This window comes from Callorhinus ursinus, unplaced genomic scaffold (genome assembly GCF_003265705.2).
Source record: "Callorhinus ursinus isolate GAN/ISIS: 27379988/994484 unplaced genomic scaffold, GSC_fseal_2.0 scaffold4, whole genome shotgun sequence".
In the NCBI taxonomy this organism is placed as follows: Eukaryota; Metazoa; Chordata; class Mammalia; order Carnivora; family Otariidae; genus Callorhinus; species Callorhinus ursinus.
The window spans coordinates 90,223,362-90,242,361 of record NW_027397066.1 but is presented as its reverse complement, the minus strand read 5'-3'; the positions used below and the strand labels follow the sequence as shown (position 1 = coordinate 90,242,361).

Genomic DNA, 19,000 nt, shown 5'->3' with positions numbered 1-19,000 from the left:
TTTTACACACATTTTAGGATAAGCCAGGGAGGTGGCAGTTTTAATAAGCAAGGGAACTTACTTAGGAGGCTCCTCACAGGAGGTTGCAAGACAAGTGGATCTCTACACTCGCCAGAATCTTAAAAGTTTATACAGAAGCCATAACAGGGTTCAATCACATATATCCTACAGATAGTCTCAGCAACACATGGGTCTCTCAAGGTTGCATCCTTGAAATGGCTCCGGCTGCAGGAACAATAAGCGGAACGGACCTTCCAAGCCCAGGAGAGGAGGTGGGAGCCTCCCACTGCTTGGTCCATCTGGCGGGTCAACTGGCCTCACGTCACCTTCATGATCTCCTCCTACTATGCTTCCTTCACCATGCTCTCGGGTATTTTTAACGTCTATTTTTTTTTTTTTTTTTTGTTTTAGATTTTATTTACTTATTTGAGAGTGAGAGAGAGGAAATAGCGCGCGTGAGAGAGAGCACAAGCGGGGAGGAGAGGAAGAAGCAGACTCCCCGCTGAGCAGGGAGCCCAATGCGGGGCTCCATCCCAGGACCCTGAGATCATGACCTGAGCCGAAGGCAGACGCTTAACCGACTGAGCCACCCAGGCGCCCCTATTTTTAACCTCTAAAAATGTTAAGGTTTAGGGAACTCTGGCTTTTTTTTTTTTTTTAATAATCCATAATACACTTTCCCCTGATTTTCTAATTTCACTGAATCTATAGGAAGCAAAGTTCCATTAAGTATAGACTGGGGGCACCTGGGTGGCTCAGTCGGTTAAGCATCTGCCTTCAGCTCAGGTCATGATCTCAGGTCCTGGGATGGAGCCCCAAGTCGGACTCCCTGCTCAGCAGGGAATCTGCTTCTCTCTCTCCCTCTGCCCCTCGCCACCTCCTCCCTGCTTGTGCTCTCTCTCTCCTCTCAAATCTTTTTACAAAAAAAAAAAAAAAAATTTTTTTTTTAAGTATACACTGTTAGAAGGCTTACTGGAGTACTAGAGATGCTATAAACCACTTGCTTGGGCCGCCTGGGTGTCTCGGTCAGTTAAACCTCTCGCTCTTGGTTTTGGCTCAGGGATCTCAGGGTTATGGGATTGAGCCCTGCATTGGGCGCCGAGTTTAGCAGAGTCTGCTTGAGGTTCTCTCTTTCTCCCTTTCCCTCCCCCCTTCCCCCCATGCTCTCCCTCTCTTTCTAAAATAAAAATTTACAAAACTGCTTGCTGGAAACTAATGAAAATGTAAACCATAGTTTGCAGTTCTTTCTTTGTTCTTAAAATATTTATAAAACTGTGAAATAGTTATTTCCTTTCTTCTATCTCCAAGGATAGAAATTATTTGGGGGGAAAATAATCATAGTTTACCACTTAAAATTAGAAGGATGTACAAAGTAGATAGTAGAAAATATTTGAGTAAATGGTATATTTTCAAAAATTTCAAATACCAGAGAAACAAAATAAAGTTGCTTTCATTTGGTTTTCCCAGCCTGACTTGAAATTGAGATGCATTCATTTTTTATTTTTATTAAAATAAAATTTAAAGAGAACAGATCTTATGTATAAAATCTGATGAGTTTTGGTGAATGTATATACACTTTAAACCAACACAATGACCAAGATGAAAAATGTTTCCAAAACCACCAAAATGTCCCCTGTGCTCCCTCCAGTCAATCCCACCCACATCCACAGGTGCACCCAGGGTTCTGATGTCTATCATAGGTTAGTTTTGTCTGTTCTTGAACTTGAGAAGAATGCAGTCATACAGCGGGTTTGCTTTTGTATCTGACTTTTGTTCAATGTGTTTTTGACACTCCTCCATCTTGCATGTATTGGTACTTCTTTTTTATTGTAGGGCGTATTCTTTAGTATGAACATATCACAATTTATCCATTCTCCTGTCAATGGACATTTGGATTGTTTTTAGGTTCGGCTCCATGAATGTTTTTATTTCTGTTCTGTTAATACCTAATTGCTGGTTCATAGGTTAAGTATATGTTTAACTTCATAAGAAGCTGCCAAACATTTTTCTGAAGGGGCTGCTCCATTTTATACTCTCACCAGTAATGCATGTCAGTTCTGGTTGTCTCACATCCTCACCTATGTCTGGTATTATCCATCTTTTAAATTTTAAATATTTTAATAAGCATGACTTAATATTACATTGCAATTTTAATACGCCTTTCCCTGGTGAATAATAGTGTTGACCATTTTTTTCATATGTTAATTCATCATGCCTCTTTTGTGAGATGTGTATTCATGTCTTTTGCCCATTTCTTTATTGGGTTTTTTCATTTTTTTGTTTTATTGATTTATAGTTCTTTGTATATATTTTGGATATAAATTCATATCTGTGTATTACAAATATTTTCTCCCAGTCCGTGGCTTGTCCATTCATTTTCTTAATAGTTTTCGTTGATGAGCAAAAGATTTTAATTCTGATGAAGTCCAAGTTATTAATTTTTTCTTTATGCTTACATTTTTTTGTATGTGTTCTCTCTAATAAGTTGTCACCTATTCCAGGCTCAATATATTCTCCTGGTTTTTTTTTTCCTAGGCACTTTTAGAGTTCTAGCATTTATGTTGGGGTTTGTGATTCATCTTTGTTAATTTTTATATATTATGTGAGGTTGGAGTAGAAGTTTATTTTTCTCCACACATATATTCACTGAATATATAGTTCAATTTGGGAAGAACTGACATCTTAATAATACTAAGTCTTCCAATCTATGAACATTATATATTTCTCCATTTATTTTAAGTTTTCTTTAGTTTCATCAGTGTTTTTCACTTTTCAGTGTAGAACTTTACATATCTTTTGTTAAATTTATTTGTATTTTATGTTTTTGAATGTTTCTGTAAATGAATAATTTTTCATTTTTCTACTTATTTGTGGCTCTTTTATAGAAATAAAATTGAGCTTTATACAGGGACTTTGTATCCCACAACCTTGCTAAATAATTCATTATATAAGGAGTTTTTTCAGTGAGTCCAAAGCCTAATGTTTTACCCACAATACCAGAAGTAAAATTAAAAATAAGACACAAAGTCATGTTTTTTTCTCAGATATCAGCTACCTTTGCTTGCCATCAGTCAGGAGCCACCATCAGGAAAAAGACTGGAAAAGAAAACCTCTACCTGGCCCTATGAAAAGTAGACATTAACTCCATTTTATGAAAGGTAAATCTGAGGTTGGAGAAGTTCAGGATCTTGCCCAAAGTCTCAGAGCTATTGAGTAATGGAGATGCTATGAAGTGATTGAGAGACATACACCCCAAGTCTGTCTGACTCTAGAACTTTTGCCTAAACCTCTAGTCTCTAGAGCTTCTTTTATTTTGCTAAAAATGTTAAGGTGGGCGCTCATTTCCCCCATCCCCTGTGCCAGGGCACCAACAGGAAAATATGGGTTACCATATCCATCCTTCTGTTCCCTTTTGCCAACTTCTTGATGTCTCCCCTGCATAGAGAATTCCACCTGATAAGGTCCCTCTGGCTGCTGGTTGTGTTGTTTGAGAAACGAAGTTGTCTTTTTCAGTGATCCATAAAGATGTGCCTGGAGACAGTAAGAAAAAAGAGGCAGCCATTACATTAAATAAACAGATATCCTGATTATCAAGGAAGTTTAATTCAGTACGCAAGACAGGGAAGTCAAATGAGAAAGTAAGAAAACAACCCGAAGAATGAATGCGAGTGTTTGTGGAATAACAGACAAATGGTGCTATTCCAAACTCTACACAAAGACTTTATGTATATTAGAGAAAGAAGAGAGGAAGGGATTGAGCCACTTTTGCTGTGAGACCAAGACATCCTGGGGCAGTTGTTAAAACACCGAATCTCGGATCCTGTGATCATTCACCTGAGTTAAATCTATGCCTTGGAAAGGATTCGTTCTCTCATAGGTCACTTGTGGCTCCAGTTTCCCTGGATGCATTCATGTATTCATTTCAGCCCTTTCATTAAATGCATCAGCTAAACCAAGAATAACAAAATTATACAACTATGACATTGTACAGATAGAACTGCTTGTGCCTGTGTATTTTTAAACTATGCATCAGAATCTGACTGCCTGATTTCTTAAAAGGAATAGTACCTTGTTTCCAGGGAGTTTGGGAATTAGCTGTAATCTTCATTCTTAATCCTCTCAAATGAAGGAGATTACAAAATAAAATTGAGCTCACTATGCATATATACCAGTAAAACTACGACCTCGGTCCTCCTGCTGTGTGCTGAGGCAAAAAGAAGCATTGAGATTACCTTCTCTGGGCATCAGGCCACAGCTCGTCCAAAATGTAACTTCCAGAAGGGATCCACTTTAGAATTGTGACCAAAATGAACAGAACTGAGGTTTGTGACTGCCTGGCCCATTCACAATATGGCAGACTTTGGCATGATTCCTGGATTATATTCTTATTCTACATATTAGGAAATGATATGTTTTGTTTCTCACCAGTTGATAAATGGTTAGTTTAATATAGCACATATGTTGATCTTGTATCAAAATAAGTCTGACCTTTAAAAGTCAACTTGCATTTGGTACAACCCTTTTAGCAAGCAATTTGGCAACACATTTCAGAGCCATAAAAATATTCATAGGCGTTGACCATGTAATCTCACTCTTGGCAATTTCTCACTAAAGGAATATTCTCTCTACTAAAAAAAGAAGTTATAATCATACAGAAAGGTATTGTAATGTTATTCATGGTAGCAAAAGTTAGAGTTTTCATTTACAATAACAAATAGTTAAGAAATTATTATGAGAATATGACATACTCATTAAAACGGACATGTTTACCACAATATTAATAGAAAAATATACAAACTCTTATCTGGCCTACAATTTTAGTATTTATTATTTTTGTAGAACAGATAAGAGACACAGAGAAACTGATAATAATTTATTTGACGAGGCAGTAAGATTATGGGTTTTCCCTCATTTTTAAGTTAAGATTTGGTTTTTAAAGTTGTAATTTTATTATATTTATTTATTGCCCATAACCAAAACTTTATTGAAAACCTGACACCAAAATAGGAGATCACTGTTGTATACCTTACAAAATTAAATTACATTATCTTGGTAGAGTAACTGAATTACTGAACTGATAAGGCTTTCTGCGATAGAACACAAATTCAAGAAGTAGTGTGGATCATTAGTGCCGCCTTCTTCTAAATGAATACCCTCCTGCGAGTCTGGCCTTTCCTCCTATTGGCTGGACAACGCTGTTGAACAGGCTACACAAAGAACCACCGTCTCAGCATGGCTGAAAACGGTGGTAATCTTGTAGCAACCTGAACAGCTTATATCCATAAAATAGGAGTTTGGGCTTTGAACTAGCCATTTCTTTTTGTTTTTTCTTTTCCTCTTCCAAGGTTGACGTACTAAATCGGTAGCCAAAGGGATGTCGATCCTTCTGCAATCCCAGCCGGTCCCAGTCTATAAGGCCTGAAGTTGTTTCAAAGGAGATTTAGTAGGATACCCGCTGGCCTTCAGATGAAGAGCATTACGTTCAGTTCTCTTATAACCTAAAACCCTGCCCTCAGGTGTGCTGCCTCTAATAGTGCTGTCCTTCGGACTGCCTTGTTTATTAAAAGGAAAATTACGTTTAGAATGTAATTCCCTTAGAAAGTTTCCTTGCCTCCGACAGAGCCATACTTTACTCAAAATTCCATGTGGAATTCAAGACCTCACAGGTAAGGATTCTGCATCAGCCTCAGTAGTTCATGTCAAGAACATTCAGGAGTCCAAAACAATATATCCTATTTAGAAAATGGGACATAAGATAAAATCATTCTCCAAAGGATGCTTGGTTTAACATTTCAAATCTCTATCTTGCCCATTGCTGGCAAATTAATTTTTATCCAACATATTACATGTTTCCAGCATAGGAGGAGAAACATAATAAAGCCTCGACAGGATAGTTTTTCCCTGACAATTACTAAGTAGGTTTTTTACTTGACATAATTCTTGAAATTAGGCATGTGTGGGTAGAAACATGCACTTAGTACTGTCTTATATGATAATTTCATAGCTCTACCTTCTTAACTAGTTTCTTTTCAGTCCATTTTTTATGTATACATACAGATTTACTGAGGGATTTCCTTTAAAATTCCTTTCGAGAATATTTGGAGTTGGCCCACCACTGTGTCTCTTCAAGATGAGACTTTTCCATCACTTCCTATCAAGCTTGTCTTCTTAATAGTGTTAAACATTTCTCTCTCTATTCAAATAAGTGTTAAACTAGTAATGTAATACAGTTATGGAGCTTTAAGACAAATTTCCATGTGGAATGTTTCATGTGTAGCAAATAGTAGATACATAATAATCTTTATCCTCATCTGAGTCTTCAACAAGAACAATTGATTTCATGATTCACCATTCTTTGAGAAAAAATCAGTGCCTAGAGTAGAAAATATAGCCCCTAAAAAGGTAGTCAAATCTGGATTATATTGGCCCAGGGATTAAAAGACAAAGGCAGAAATTGTGGTTGTAAATTGAAGACTTTTACATTTATGGGGAAAACCATAATTTTTTTAATCTCCCACATGTACAGAGAGGTATACTAAAAGCATAGAATCAAATTAAAAGTTAGAAATCATTTTTAATGTATCGATAATTTATATATGAAATTACAAGGTCTTCTGGATTTGAAAAATATAATAGGCTTGGCATTTATCTGAAAGGATTGGTGTAGTTTGAATCAGTCTTGCAGCCCCACAGGAATCACGTTCTACTTCTGAAACCAAAAAACTCCTTCACTCTGAGGAAAAGATCAACTATATTAATTAACTCATCACATAACTAAGAAAGCTGATGCTGGGAATAGTACCTGGATATTATAAATTTCCCATTTCCTTTATGACTCTCTAAAATTATTATTCCTTGGTGCCTGGCTTATGTTTTTTTTTTTTTAAGATTTTATTTATTCATTTGAGAGAGAGAGAGAGAGACGGAACACAAGCAGGGGGAGCTGCAGGCAGAGGGAGGGGGAAAAGCAGGGAGCCCGATGTGGGGCTCGATCCCAGGACCTGGAGATCATGACCTGAGCTGAAGGCAGATGCCCAACCATCTGAGCGACCCAGGCGCCCCCTTGGCCTTTTTTTTTTTTAAGTTTTTATTTAAATTCCACTTAATCAACATACAGTGTAATATTAGTTTCAGATGTACAATTTAGTGATTCAACACTTACATGCAACACCCAGTGCTCGTCATAAATGCCTTCCTTAATCCCCATCACCTGTTCAACCCATCCCGCACCCACCTCCCCACTGGTAACCATCAGTTTGTTCTCTGTAGTTAAGAGTCTGTTTCTTGATTTGCCTTTCTCTCTTTTCCCTATGCTCATTTGTTTTGTTTCTTAAATTCCACATAAGTGAGGGGTGCCTTGGTGGCTCATTTAGTTAAGCGTCCGACTCTTGGTTTCGACTAAGTTCATGATCTCAGAGTCCTGAGGTTGAGCCCCGCTTTGGGCTCTGTGACCAGTGTGGAATCTGCTACACATTCTCTTCCTCTCCCTTTGCTCTTCCCCCCGCTCCCCGCACTCCCTCTTGCTTTCTCTCACTCTTGCTCTCTCAAAATAAATACAATCTAAAAAAAAATTCCACATGAGTGAAATCATATGGTACTTGTCTTCCTCTGACTTATTTGACTTAGCATTATGCGCTCTAGCTCTATCCACATAATTGCAAATGGCAAGATTTCATTCTTTTTTATGGCTGAGTAATATTTTGTTGTATATATAATATATCTACACACATATACATATATACACATATCTACCACATATGGTATTTTATGGCTGAGTAATATATATGTTATATATATACATACATATATACCACATCTTTATTCATCAGTTGATGGACAATTTGGCTGCAGTAGATAATGCTGCTGTATACACTGGGGTGCATGTATCCCTTTGAATTAGTTTTTTTTTTAATTTTTTGACTGTTATGTTAATCACATACATTACATCATTAGTTTTTTTTAATTTTTATTGTTATATTAATCACCATACATTACATCATTAGTTCTTGATGTAGTGTTCCATGATTCATTGTTTGTGCATAACACCCAGTGCTCCACGCAGAACGTGCCCTCTTTAATACCCATCACCAGGCTAACCCATCCCCCCACCCCCTCCCCTCTAGAACCCTCAGTTTGTTTTTCAGAGTCCATCGTCTCTCATGGTTTGTCTCCCCCTCCGATTCCCCCCCTTCATTCTTCCCCTCCTGCTATCTTCTTTTTTTTTTTTTCTTAACATATATTGCATTATCTGTTTCAGAGGGTGTGTGCTATGGTGAGTGCTGTGAATTGTGCAAGACTGTTGAATCACAGATCTGTACCTCTGAATTAGTATTTTTATATTCTTTGGGTAAATACCTAGTAGTGCAATTGCTGGATCATAGGGTAGTTCTAGTTTTAACTTTTTAAGGAAACTCCATACTATTTTCCATAGTGACTGCACCAGTCTGCATTCCCACCAGCAGTGCAAGAAGGTTCCCCTTTCTCCACATCCTCACCAACACCTGTTGTTTCTTGTGTTGTTGATTTTAGCCATCCTGACAGGTTTGAGATGGTCTCTCATTGTAGTTTTGATGTGTATTTTTCTTTTTTTTAAAGATTTTATCTTATCCATTTGACAGAGAGATAGAGAGAGAGCACAAGTAGGCAGAGAAGCAGGCAGAATGGAGATGCATCACTTCTACCCTAGGAGGAAATGAAGCCACTGGGAAGGTGAAGCCGAGCACCCATGTGAGAAGCCCTGTGACCCCATACAACCTCCCAGCTGCCTAGGGAACAAAGCCAGTGTGTGGATCTCAACCTCAAATGCCACGATGAGAGAGAATCTAGTGTGTGGCATTTGAGCCCCATAGCCAGAGACACACCCTGTTTTCTACCACAGCTGTCCATGCTGTTCTTGGATGGGGACGAGGAGGCCAACTGAGAGCAAAGTCAGAGGGCACAGGAGTGAATTTGGTGCTTGGACTCACTTAATATTTAAATAAATTGATCTTTGCTAGACTTAATCTATTTTAAACCAGAACTTTATTTAATGGCTCTGTTCCTTTTTCCAGCATGACACACTGCTTGGAGCAGTTCACACTTACTGACTCTGTACTTAACATTCACCCGGAAGTTACTGATAAAATCAAGAAACAAATCAAGAGAGAACACCAAGTTCACCAAAACCCAATAGTATACCTTTTACTTAATCTGCTGTAAACATGCTATTTGTTTTAAAGTGAATAGAGGAAAATTTTCAGTATCTTAGCAGTCTATTTCACATGCTTTTTTTTTTTTTTTATGTTTCTAAACACCCAGTTAATCACATTCCTGAGAAGGGTGACATTTCTGGAGCACAGAAAGAATGGTATTCACAGATATTTCCCCAATCACATTTACTACCTCCTGCCAAGAATGTCCAGTTGATCGCTCAAGGGAATGTATCTCACCTGAAATCCCTTGGATTGCATGCATTTGTTTTATACTGATTGTGTTGATTCAAATTCTGTTGGGCATTCAATCCAGCAACTCTTTTGTTTTGTTTTGTTTTGTTTTAAGATTTACTTATTTTAGAGACAGAAAGCACACAGGGACAGAGGGAAAGAGTCTCAACAAACTCCTCGCCATGTGCAGGGCCCAATTCAGGGCTCGATCTCACCACCCTGAGCTGAAACCATGAGTCGGATGCTCAACTGACTGCGGCACCTAGGTGCCCCCTAGTCCAGCAACTCTTAACCAAATTCTGTTCGAAGTCTAAGTAATTCAGCTGCACTAACATGACGAAACCTGGGGACCAAGAATGGCTCTGACTTTGTACAAAATACTCATCTTTCTGGGTGCTGGTTTCCTTCTCTGAATTAAGAGGGCTGTACCAGATGGCTGCTAAAGTGTCTTTTGACTCAAAGATAGTATGTGCTGTGATTGGCAGTGAATTGCCAAGTACAGTTCGTTGTTCATCTCCTGAAAGGAATAAATCATAGTATTTTATAAGGAATCCTGGAAAGCCAACTCCAACATCCTTTGTCACCAAAATAGGGAAGAATGAGGCCCATAGATATAAGGTATCCCAGTTAGTGACAGAACAGATTGAGACCCAAATCTCTTGATGTGTTGTCAGGTACATCTACAATAGGCAGTCAAGCACGCTTGTCAAGTCTCCTACAGAAAATGGAAGTCTGGCATAAACTAAGAAGTGGAGGAGTCAAATGCCCCCTTCTCTGTGCTAATATTTGCTCTTTGCTAACATTTCTTCTACCACTTACCACATTGCATTATAATTAGTTGAGTGCAGGTTTGAACATACACATAGAGTCAAGCATGCTCAACTCCACAGGCACTTATGCACACTTAGATTGTGAACTCTTAGAGGGCTTTGTCCACTCCAAAGTGTTTTACCCATGGTGGACACCCCATAAATATTTGCTGGATGTCACCCATGAATGCTTCTAGGAGAATGTTTGAAAAGCTGGGGGTACCAACAATTTACTCTTCCTCTACTCCCATTCTACTCCCCTTCTAGATTTTGCTCCAATAGCCCATAAACACAAACCATTGCTACATATATGAAGATAACAGTGACAGGCCTATTATTGGAGGCACAGTAAGTCTCAGCCTACAGGGCACCTTGGTGAAGATGGATTAGCAAATATGGTTTGGGCTTAGACCAAAATGAGGCTTCATGCGTCCTCTCTTCTTCCTTGGGAGCCACTGGGATGAAGAGCTAGATGGACAAAGAGACTAAGAGAATGGAGGACCGCAAACTGCCTTGACAGCCACCCTGGCGAGCACAGGGCAGATAAGTGGGCCTGTCTCCTTCCTACCCTGGATGGGCACATCACACAAGACCAGACACCATGGAAAACATCTGGTCCTGACCCATCCATGAGGCAGGCTGTGCAGGAGGTGAGAGCAGGCTCAGGTGTGTGAGGCTACTGCCTGCTCATGGTAATACCTCCTTACATGAAAATATCAAGAAAGAAAAACAAAATTCCAGGGCACCTGGGTGGCTCAGTTGGTTAAGTGTCCGCCTTCTGCTCAGGTCATGATCTCCAGGGTCCTGGGATCCAGCCCCACAGGGCAGGTTCCCTGCTGGGTGAGGAGTCTGCTTCTCCCTCTCCCTCTGCCTCTCTCCACTGTTTATGCGCTCTCTCTCTCTCTCAAATAAATAAATAAATAAAATCTCTATTAAAAAAAAGAAAAACAATTTCTCCCCTTGAGAATGAAATAATTATTTGAATTGTGAAGAATTTAAATCAAAAAAATCAAAAAATCTTTTTTAACAGAATACTACTTAAATGTTTGAATTGGTTTTACAAAATAAAAGTTATTGAGAGTACTTGGATGATTTAAATGAGCCCATTATAAATTTTTAATTAGTTTAAATACATATTTTTCCTTTATAGAAGTAATAAATGATTATGCCAAAAAACTTGGAAAATATAAAAACACAGCAAGAGGGAAAAAATTAATTGCTCATAGTCCCAACTGTCTGGAGGGAACAACTAATAACAAATGTATTTCTTTCTGCATATTTTTTAGAGTTGTGATCATATTATACAAATGTAAATTTTAATTTTAAAAAACATGTTTTCTGATGATAAGAATATGCATTCATTGTAAAAAAAAGTTCTTGACAAACACAGAAAACAAAAATTCCTCTAAAATCCACAATTTGTAGGTTATGTTACTTTATATAAAAAAGAAAATGAAATATGAACACATCTATGCCGAAGTTTTGCTTTATGAAGCTCTTACAGAAGTCCCTGATTTTGAGTCTGTGAAGAAATCATAGTAGAAAGTTATACTTCTAAGGTAAGCTTCTGTAGTTATTATTTTAAGATAAATTCATATACTTCTAAGGTAAATGCTAAGGTAAATTTGGTTTCTCATGGGAAATTATTCTGAAAACTTTTTAGACACATAACTTCTTCAAATCTCTTAAATCCATTCTCTACGCAATGCACCCAGAAGGAGGTAAAGATAATATCCAACTCGATACCAAGGTCCTAGTGGTTTCTCTGGGCTCTAATCTTAACTTAGTTAAGATTAGTTTATTTATAGTATAAATAAAGCTAAACAGTATATGAAAAGCAAGGGAAGAATATTTGCAATATGTATAGCAGATGTACAGTTAATATCCTTAATATTTAGATATTCTTACAAATTAAAAAGGTAAAGATCAACCCAATAGAAAAATATGTCAAAAAATAAGCTATTCACAAAAGAATAAACAACCAAAATATATGAGCAGATAGCTGTTCAATCTCAGCAAGAAAAAATTAATTCAAATTGAAGTAATAAATGTTTGGCCACTTATCAGACTGCAAGGAGGACTTGATTCTCTTGGTGGGGAAATAACTCCAAAATATCCTTTATCCAGATTGACCAGTTGTTAACATTCTGCCACATTTGCATCATCAATCTCTTGCTCTTTCCAAATAAATATTGAATGGTTTGCATACATCATAATGTATAATGCCCCTTTACTCCTCGATTTGACATGTGCATCTCTGTTTTAATCTTTTACTATCCTTTGTTAGAATTTGTTTTCTGCCATCAAGCAAAAAGTTAATAATTTAGGTCATACTTGTTAAGTATAAGTGGATATCAGAGCCATAAAACTATCCAAAAGAATTCTTGGTCATCATGAAATGCCTATTAAACAGTCCTGTATGACACCTAGCAAATCGACAGACATGGTCGCTTCCTTCTGAGAGTTTGGCCTCTGAAACATGGCTACAGTCAATACATTTGTAGCCATACATCAAGAACTCAATTTAATCCTAAGAGAGTACTAGAGGGCCAGTTTATCAAGGAGCAAACTGCCAGGCATGTGCATAAGCAGGCATACTCTAGATGTGCACACATAGTCAAAGAAGCCAAGAAGCTGGGACACACCCGTTGAGTAATGCTTTGAAAACTAAAACCCCAGGTGTCCAATTTTACAAATGTGCAAATTGCTAAAGTAAAATAAGATTCTGCTAAGGGTAAAAGGATATCAGGATTGGCAAGAGTGTGTGAGGAGGTGGGGGAAGGTGTCCTGAGGAAAGAGAATTCAATGAACGTTGAGTTTGTAAGCATTTTCCTGGGCTAAGGAAACTACTCCATTTGTCCAGAAGAAAGGGAATCAGCTGCTGTGTTTGGGCATTGGCTATAGATATAGTGTGTTGGGACATATGGCACAGATCATGTTTAAACAAATACCAAAAATGCCTGCCTAAAGTGGTTGTATTCTAATAATACATTTGCACCACTGAATTCTATCTAAGGATGCACCTTAATTGCATTAATATCAAAACGAATTTTCAATTTTTCACTACTTCTTAAACGTTCGTCTTCCCCAACAAGCTAAAGAACCTGATTTAACCACTTACATTCATTGAAGTTCTGTTCTTCCAGTGTATGTTGAATATGTGAAAAATGATAATCATAACCTCTGCCAACCTGAACAAAAACAGTTTCATTCCAGATTTCTATCTATAATTCAGAGACGGGGCTTTAGCAGGGTTTTCATTTCCTACCTTCATTCTGACCTTTGATCTACTATCCTGCATTGTTTTTTATTTTTCTGACTTTAAAACAGTTTCAAACTCATAAAAAAGTTACAAGTGAACTCCAAAATATCCTTTATCCAGATTAACCAGTTGTTAACATTTTGGCACATTTGCACTATCAACCTCTTGCTCTTTGGAAATATATATTGAAGTACAGGTTACGTACATCATGATACATCAAACCCCTTAACTCCTCAGCATTACATGTGCATCTCTTAAGAACATGAGTTTTGATTTTTATTCCCTTACATAACTTCAGTACAGCTATTAAATTCAAAATATTTAACATTGATATAACACTTTTACCTAATCAAGCATCCCTATCCCAATTTCACCAGGTATGTCCTTTACACTTTTTCTCTCTTCCAAGAGTCCAGGATCCAGTCCAGCATAACATACTGCATTTAGTTCTTATTTAGTCTTTAGTCTCCATTAATCTGGAGCAATTTGTCAGTCTTTCTTTATCTTTAATGACATAAATACTTTTAAAGAATACAGGTCAGTTATTTTCAAGAGTTCCTCAATTTGGGCTAGTCCACTGTTTTCTCATAAGATTCTGTTTATTAGGGGCGCCTGGGTGGCTCAGCCAGTTAGGCCTCTGCCTTCAGCTCAGGTCCTGATCCCAGGGTCCTGGGATCGAGCCCCGCATCGGGCTCCCTGCTCAGCAGGGAACCTGCTTCTCTCTCTCTCTCTTTTTCAAATAAATAAATAAAATCTTTTTTAAAAAGATTCTGTTTATTTTATCCGCAGCCAGAATACTATGTAAGTGATACTGTGCCCTTCTCAGGAAACAATATATCAAAGCAGGTTATGTCTGTTGCCCCCTTACCAGTGATATTAATTTTCTTTTCCCAATGGTTTGTTCTTGTCCACTGTATGGTTATTATTTTTCCCTTTGCAATAATGAGCAGTCTGTGGAGAGACATTTGGAAAACCATGCAAATATCCTGATCCTTCTCAAACTTCTTCCCCTAGATTTATCATTCATTGGTGATTCTTGCTCAAACCAATCTTCTGTTTGATAATTACAAAATGGTGATTTTCCAACTCTAATTTATCAGTCAGCTTTCTGCTATATGGAAGAGCTGGGACTTCTCATCCATCTATCTATCTACCTACCTACCTACATACTTCCTTACCTATCTACCTACCTACCTACCTACCTACATACTTCCCTACCTACCTACCTACCTACCTACCTACCTGTCCACTATATACTATCCATGGATTGACTCATAGATTTCTATTTTACTTAGTGGATTATAATTCATTACCATCTTCACTTATTTTTATGCTCAAATTGTCCCAGATTTAGCCAGGAGAAAAACCTGCAAAGTGGTTTCAAGGGGGCTTTTGATGTTACCCATTTTTTAAGAACTTCTTTATATTCTGACACAATAAGATGCTTCTGGTTCAACTCTTACCTTCCTTACCACTGTCTTGAAATTAGCTATTTCTCCAAGGAATGTTCCTTTCAGCAGGGAATGGTATTTAGAAGGCAAGATTTGGTACTAGGTGTGCTGATTACTATTGGAGTATAACTGCTTATAGCTGGTTCAAAAGGTAGAGGGCTAAAAGAGGCAAACATATGCAGATGGATGGATGGATGGATGGATGGATGGATGGATGGAGATATGAAATAATAAGTTTTTACCTTCAATTCCAAATTTCAATCCACCCCACCAGGTTTTTCCTTCTCTTTCTTTTCCCCATATTTGTATCTCCCTGTGCAGTAAGAATCTGGGCTTCCAAGAATATCAACCCATTCACTGTTCTCTTATTCCTACAGTACATAGGAAATAGTTTTAAAATTGTTACACTTATAATATTCCAAAAGAAAGAGTTCAAGATTTATTTGTGGGTCTTTTTCCCCCCTTAGACCAAAATTATAAAAGGACTATATTCAAAAGTTACTTGGGAAAAACTCCCACTTCCAGTAAGATGGAATAGACATACTGTTTTTTATTTCTTTTCAGTGCAACTAAAAAAAAAAAATGGACTTTATACTTAAACAGAAGACTCTGAAAGGTGGAGAGAAGGCAGACTAGCCAGGTACCTCAAGACCCAAGGGACAACATGATGATGAGTTCCCTGGCTTTTCTTTTTGCCTTCTGTATGCCACACTTGGAGCTGAAGACGGTGTCAATCCCGAAATGCCAACAAGCATAGACAAAAACAGCAAAAGGCTGCTTTCTCTAGCCAAAGGATTAGGAAAGGACAGCCTAGCAAGACAGGAAACTTTTGGATAATAACCACTGTACTCCAGTCAAATACCACAGAAAAAGCTGGGGCCCCATCTTCACCACCAGCAAAGGCCAAGTGAGGAGCCTAGCCTTTCATCCCTGCCAGGCTGTAATGGGGCATCCTAGCCTCCCCCCACTATAGCTGCATGTGAATCTACAATTACCTCAAAAGTAAAATTTTAATTTAAAATGAAAATGAAAAAAATTGTTTAAATTTCCCCCCCTTCAATATGGACAGGTTATGAATTGGAAATACAGTTGGAGTTCATTTGTTTTTGTTTGCATTTAGTTTACATTTTTCTTTTCTCATACTTGAGGTTTCAATTTTAATTTTTGAATATGTAGAACCTTAATACGCTTTCAAAAGAAAAAATTTTTCAGAAAGGTATACTCAGAGAAGTGTGCTCTCTCCCCTATTCCTCCCACCCTAAATCACCCCTCCTCACCCCCTGCTTCTCCATACACATCCTTAGTAGGCAATCTATTTCATTGCTTTCTTATTACCTGTGTTTTTTTGAAAGAATAAGCAGATATGTGTGTATGTTTTATTATTTCCCTTTTCGTCTAAGTAGTTAGTGTCTAGCTCCAGAAAAATAAAGGGTTTGTTGGTATTTTTATTGGGATATTAAATTTATAAATTAACTTGGAGATAACATATCCTGATGGTGCTGAAACATCCTAATTAGGAATAAGGAATGCCTTCCACTTTGTTCAAATTTGTTTTTATATCTTTCAGGTACAATATTTTCTTTAAGTGAATTTTAAATATTTCACATTTCATTTTTTCCTGTTTTAGTTATTTGTCTGTTTTGCTATTGTAAACAGGGTTTTCTTTTCCATACTATCTTCTATTGGTTATTATTTGGACATACAAAAGTTATTAAATCTGATGTGTTGGTTTTACAGACTGCCACCTTGCTCATTTCTTTTGTTTTTTTGAGTTGTTTTTATCACTAATTCTTTAGGTTTTCCAGCATTACTATCACATCATTTGCAAATAGAGATAATTTCACTTTTTTTGTTTTCCAATTGTTATACCTCTAATTGTTTCCTCTTGTCTAATTGAGTTGGCTAATACCTCTAGTACTATGTATGTTAAATAATAGTGGAGATAGTAGGCATTCTTGCTGTGTTCCTGTTCTTGATGGGTATGCCTTTTTTTTTTTAGATTTTTATTTATTTATTGAGAGAGAGAGAGAGAATGGTAGAGAGAGAGCATGAGAGGGAAGAGGGTCAGAGGGAGAAGCAGACTCCCTGCTGAGCAGAGAGCCTGATGCGGGACTGGATCCCAGGACTCCAGGATCATGACCTGAGCCGTAGGCAGTTGCTTAACCAACTGAGCCACCCAGGTGCCCCCGGTATGCCTTTTTTTTTTTTTTAAGATTTTATTTATTTAGTTGACAGTGCATGCACAAGCACAGGGAGCCCCAAGCGGAGGGAGAGAGAGAAGCAGGTTCATGCAGGGCTCAATCCCAGGATCATGACCTGAGCCAAAGGCAGATAGTTAACTAACTGAGCCGCCCAGGAGCCCCACTGGGTATGCCTGTTTTCATGTTGGGTAAAACGTTGCTTTTGTGTGTGGGTGTGTGTGTGTGTGTGTGTGTGTGCGTGTGTGTGTGTGTACATATGGACACATACACTTCATGTGTGTGTGTATACATTAATATATGTGTGTGTATATGTCAACCCTAATCATATCAATGATATGTGACATTTCCTAATCAGTGGTCTATGGATATATGAATATGCATAAAGGAATTATTCACCTATTTTTATTTTCTTGAGAGTTTTTATTAGGAATAAGTGTTGACTTTTTTCAAAGGCTTTTCAGAACTATGAATGTATTAATATAGTAGTTTATATTAATAGACTTCCTAATATTGAACTATCCTTGCATTTCTTTATAAACCCTACTTTGTCATGATGTTTTCTTAATGTGGTGTTGAAGTCTCTTCACTAAAATTTTATTTTGGTTTTTTTTATGTCAATATTCATAAATGATATGTGAACTATTCCTTTTAAATTATCTTTATCATATTTCGATATTAGTGTTATAATTGCTTTGTAAAAAGAATTTGAAAATTTTCCTTCATTTTCTCTGAAGTGGTTTAAGTAACACTAAGATTATCTCTTTTGGTCTCTTCTGAAGAATTTCCTTATGATATCATCTGGGCCCAGTTACTTTTGTGGGACAGTTCCTTGATAGCTTCTTTTAACTCTTTTATAACTGCTCTGCTTATGCTTTCTATCAATACTTGGGTCCATTTTGGTAAATCGTATTTTCCTATGAAATGATGCATTTCATCTAGGTTTTCTAATTTATTTACATATTGGTATGCAAAATAGTCTTCTGATTTTTAAAATTTTCTGTGTATCAGTAGTTATTTCTCTCGTCATTTTATGTTGTATATTTGCCCTTTATCCCCTTTTAAAATTAAATTTCTTAGTGGTTCATCTCTATTTTTTTTTAAGATTTTATTCATTTATTTGAGAGAGCGAGAATGAGAGAGAGCACATGAGAGGGGGGAGGGTCAGAGGGAGAAGCAGACTCCCCGCTGAGCTGGAGCCCAATGTAGGACTCGATCCCGGGACTCCAGGATCATGACCTGAGCCGAAGGCAGTAGCTTAACCAACTGAGCCACCCAGGCGCCCCATCTCTATTTTTTTTTTTTAAAAAAACAGAATTTGATTTATTTGATTTCCTATTTTTTAATTTTCTGCCTCATTAATGTCTATTTCTGCCTTCAGTATTTGCTTCTTTTTGTTTACTTTTTTGCTTTTTCTAATTTTTTTGGAAATTCAGTTTACTTATTTTTATTCACTTTTATTTTTATTGACATATATTTGCCACTATGAATATTCTGCTGATTGTTTTTTTAAAGTATCTTGATTTTTATACATAGAATTTTAAATTATCCCTATTTTTCAGAAATTCTGAAACTTCTCATATTTTAGCTTTCACCAAGGGTTGTTTATTGTTTTGCTTTTTAATGTCTAGGTGGGAGGTTCTACTTGCTGGATTGAAGATGATGGACATTTTTTTACACACTTCTGTTGACAGATGGGGTCTGTTTGCCTCCCCCGTTGATTATGGATTGGGCTGTAACTACTTAGATCAACAGAATATGTTGTTCTGGGTGTATTTTTTAAGAGGACTGTCCATTTCTGCTTTGGTTTCTTGAATCCCTGAACCACCACATAAGAGTCTGACAACTCAGCTACAGA

The 19,000-nt window shown here is 37.3% G+C and overlaps 1 long non-coding RNA gene and 1 pseudogene across 2 annotated transcripts; one reads left to right on the top strand and one right to left on the bottom strand.

The window, feature by feature from the left end:
* Positions 1–293: 293 nt before the first annotated feature.
* On the top strand, positions 294–5,575 carry LOC112825630 (uncharacterized). Of its 2 annotated transcripts, none has more exons than XR_012378006.1 (3): positions 294–370; positions 3,045–3,158; positions 5,346–5,575. It is a non-coding gene; the product is annotated as an uncharacterized lncRNA (long non-coding RNA). The 2 variants fall into 2 exon arrangements; XR_003208754.2 differs by lacking the exon at positions 5,346–5,575 and adding an exon at positions 3,514–3,976.
* On the bottom strand, positions 5,126–5,283 carry LOC112825643 (small ribosomal subunit protein eS27-like; annotated as a pseudogene).
* Positions 5,576–19,000: the final 13,425 nt, after the last annotated feature.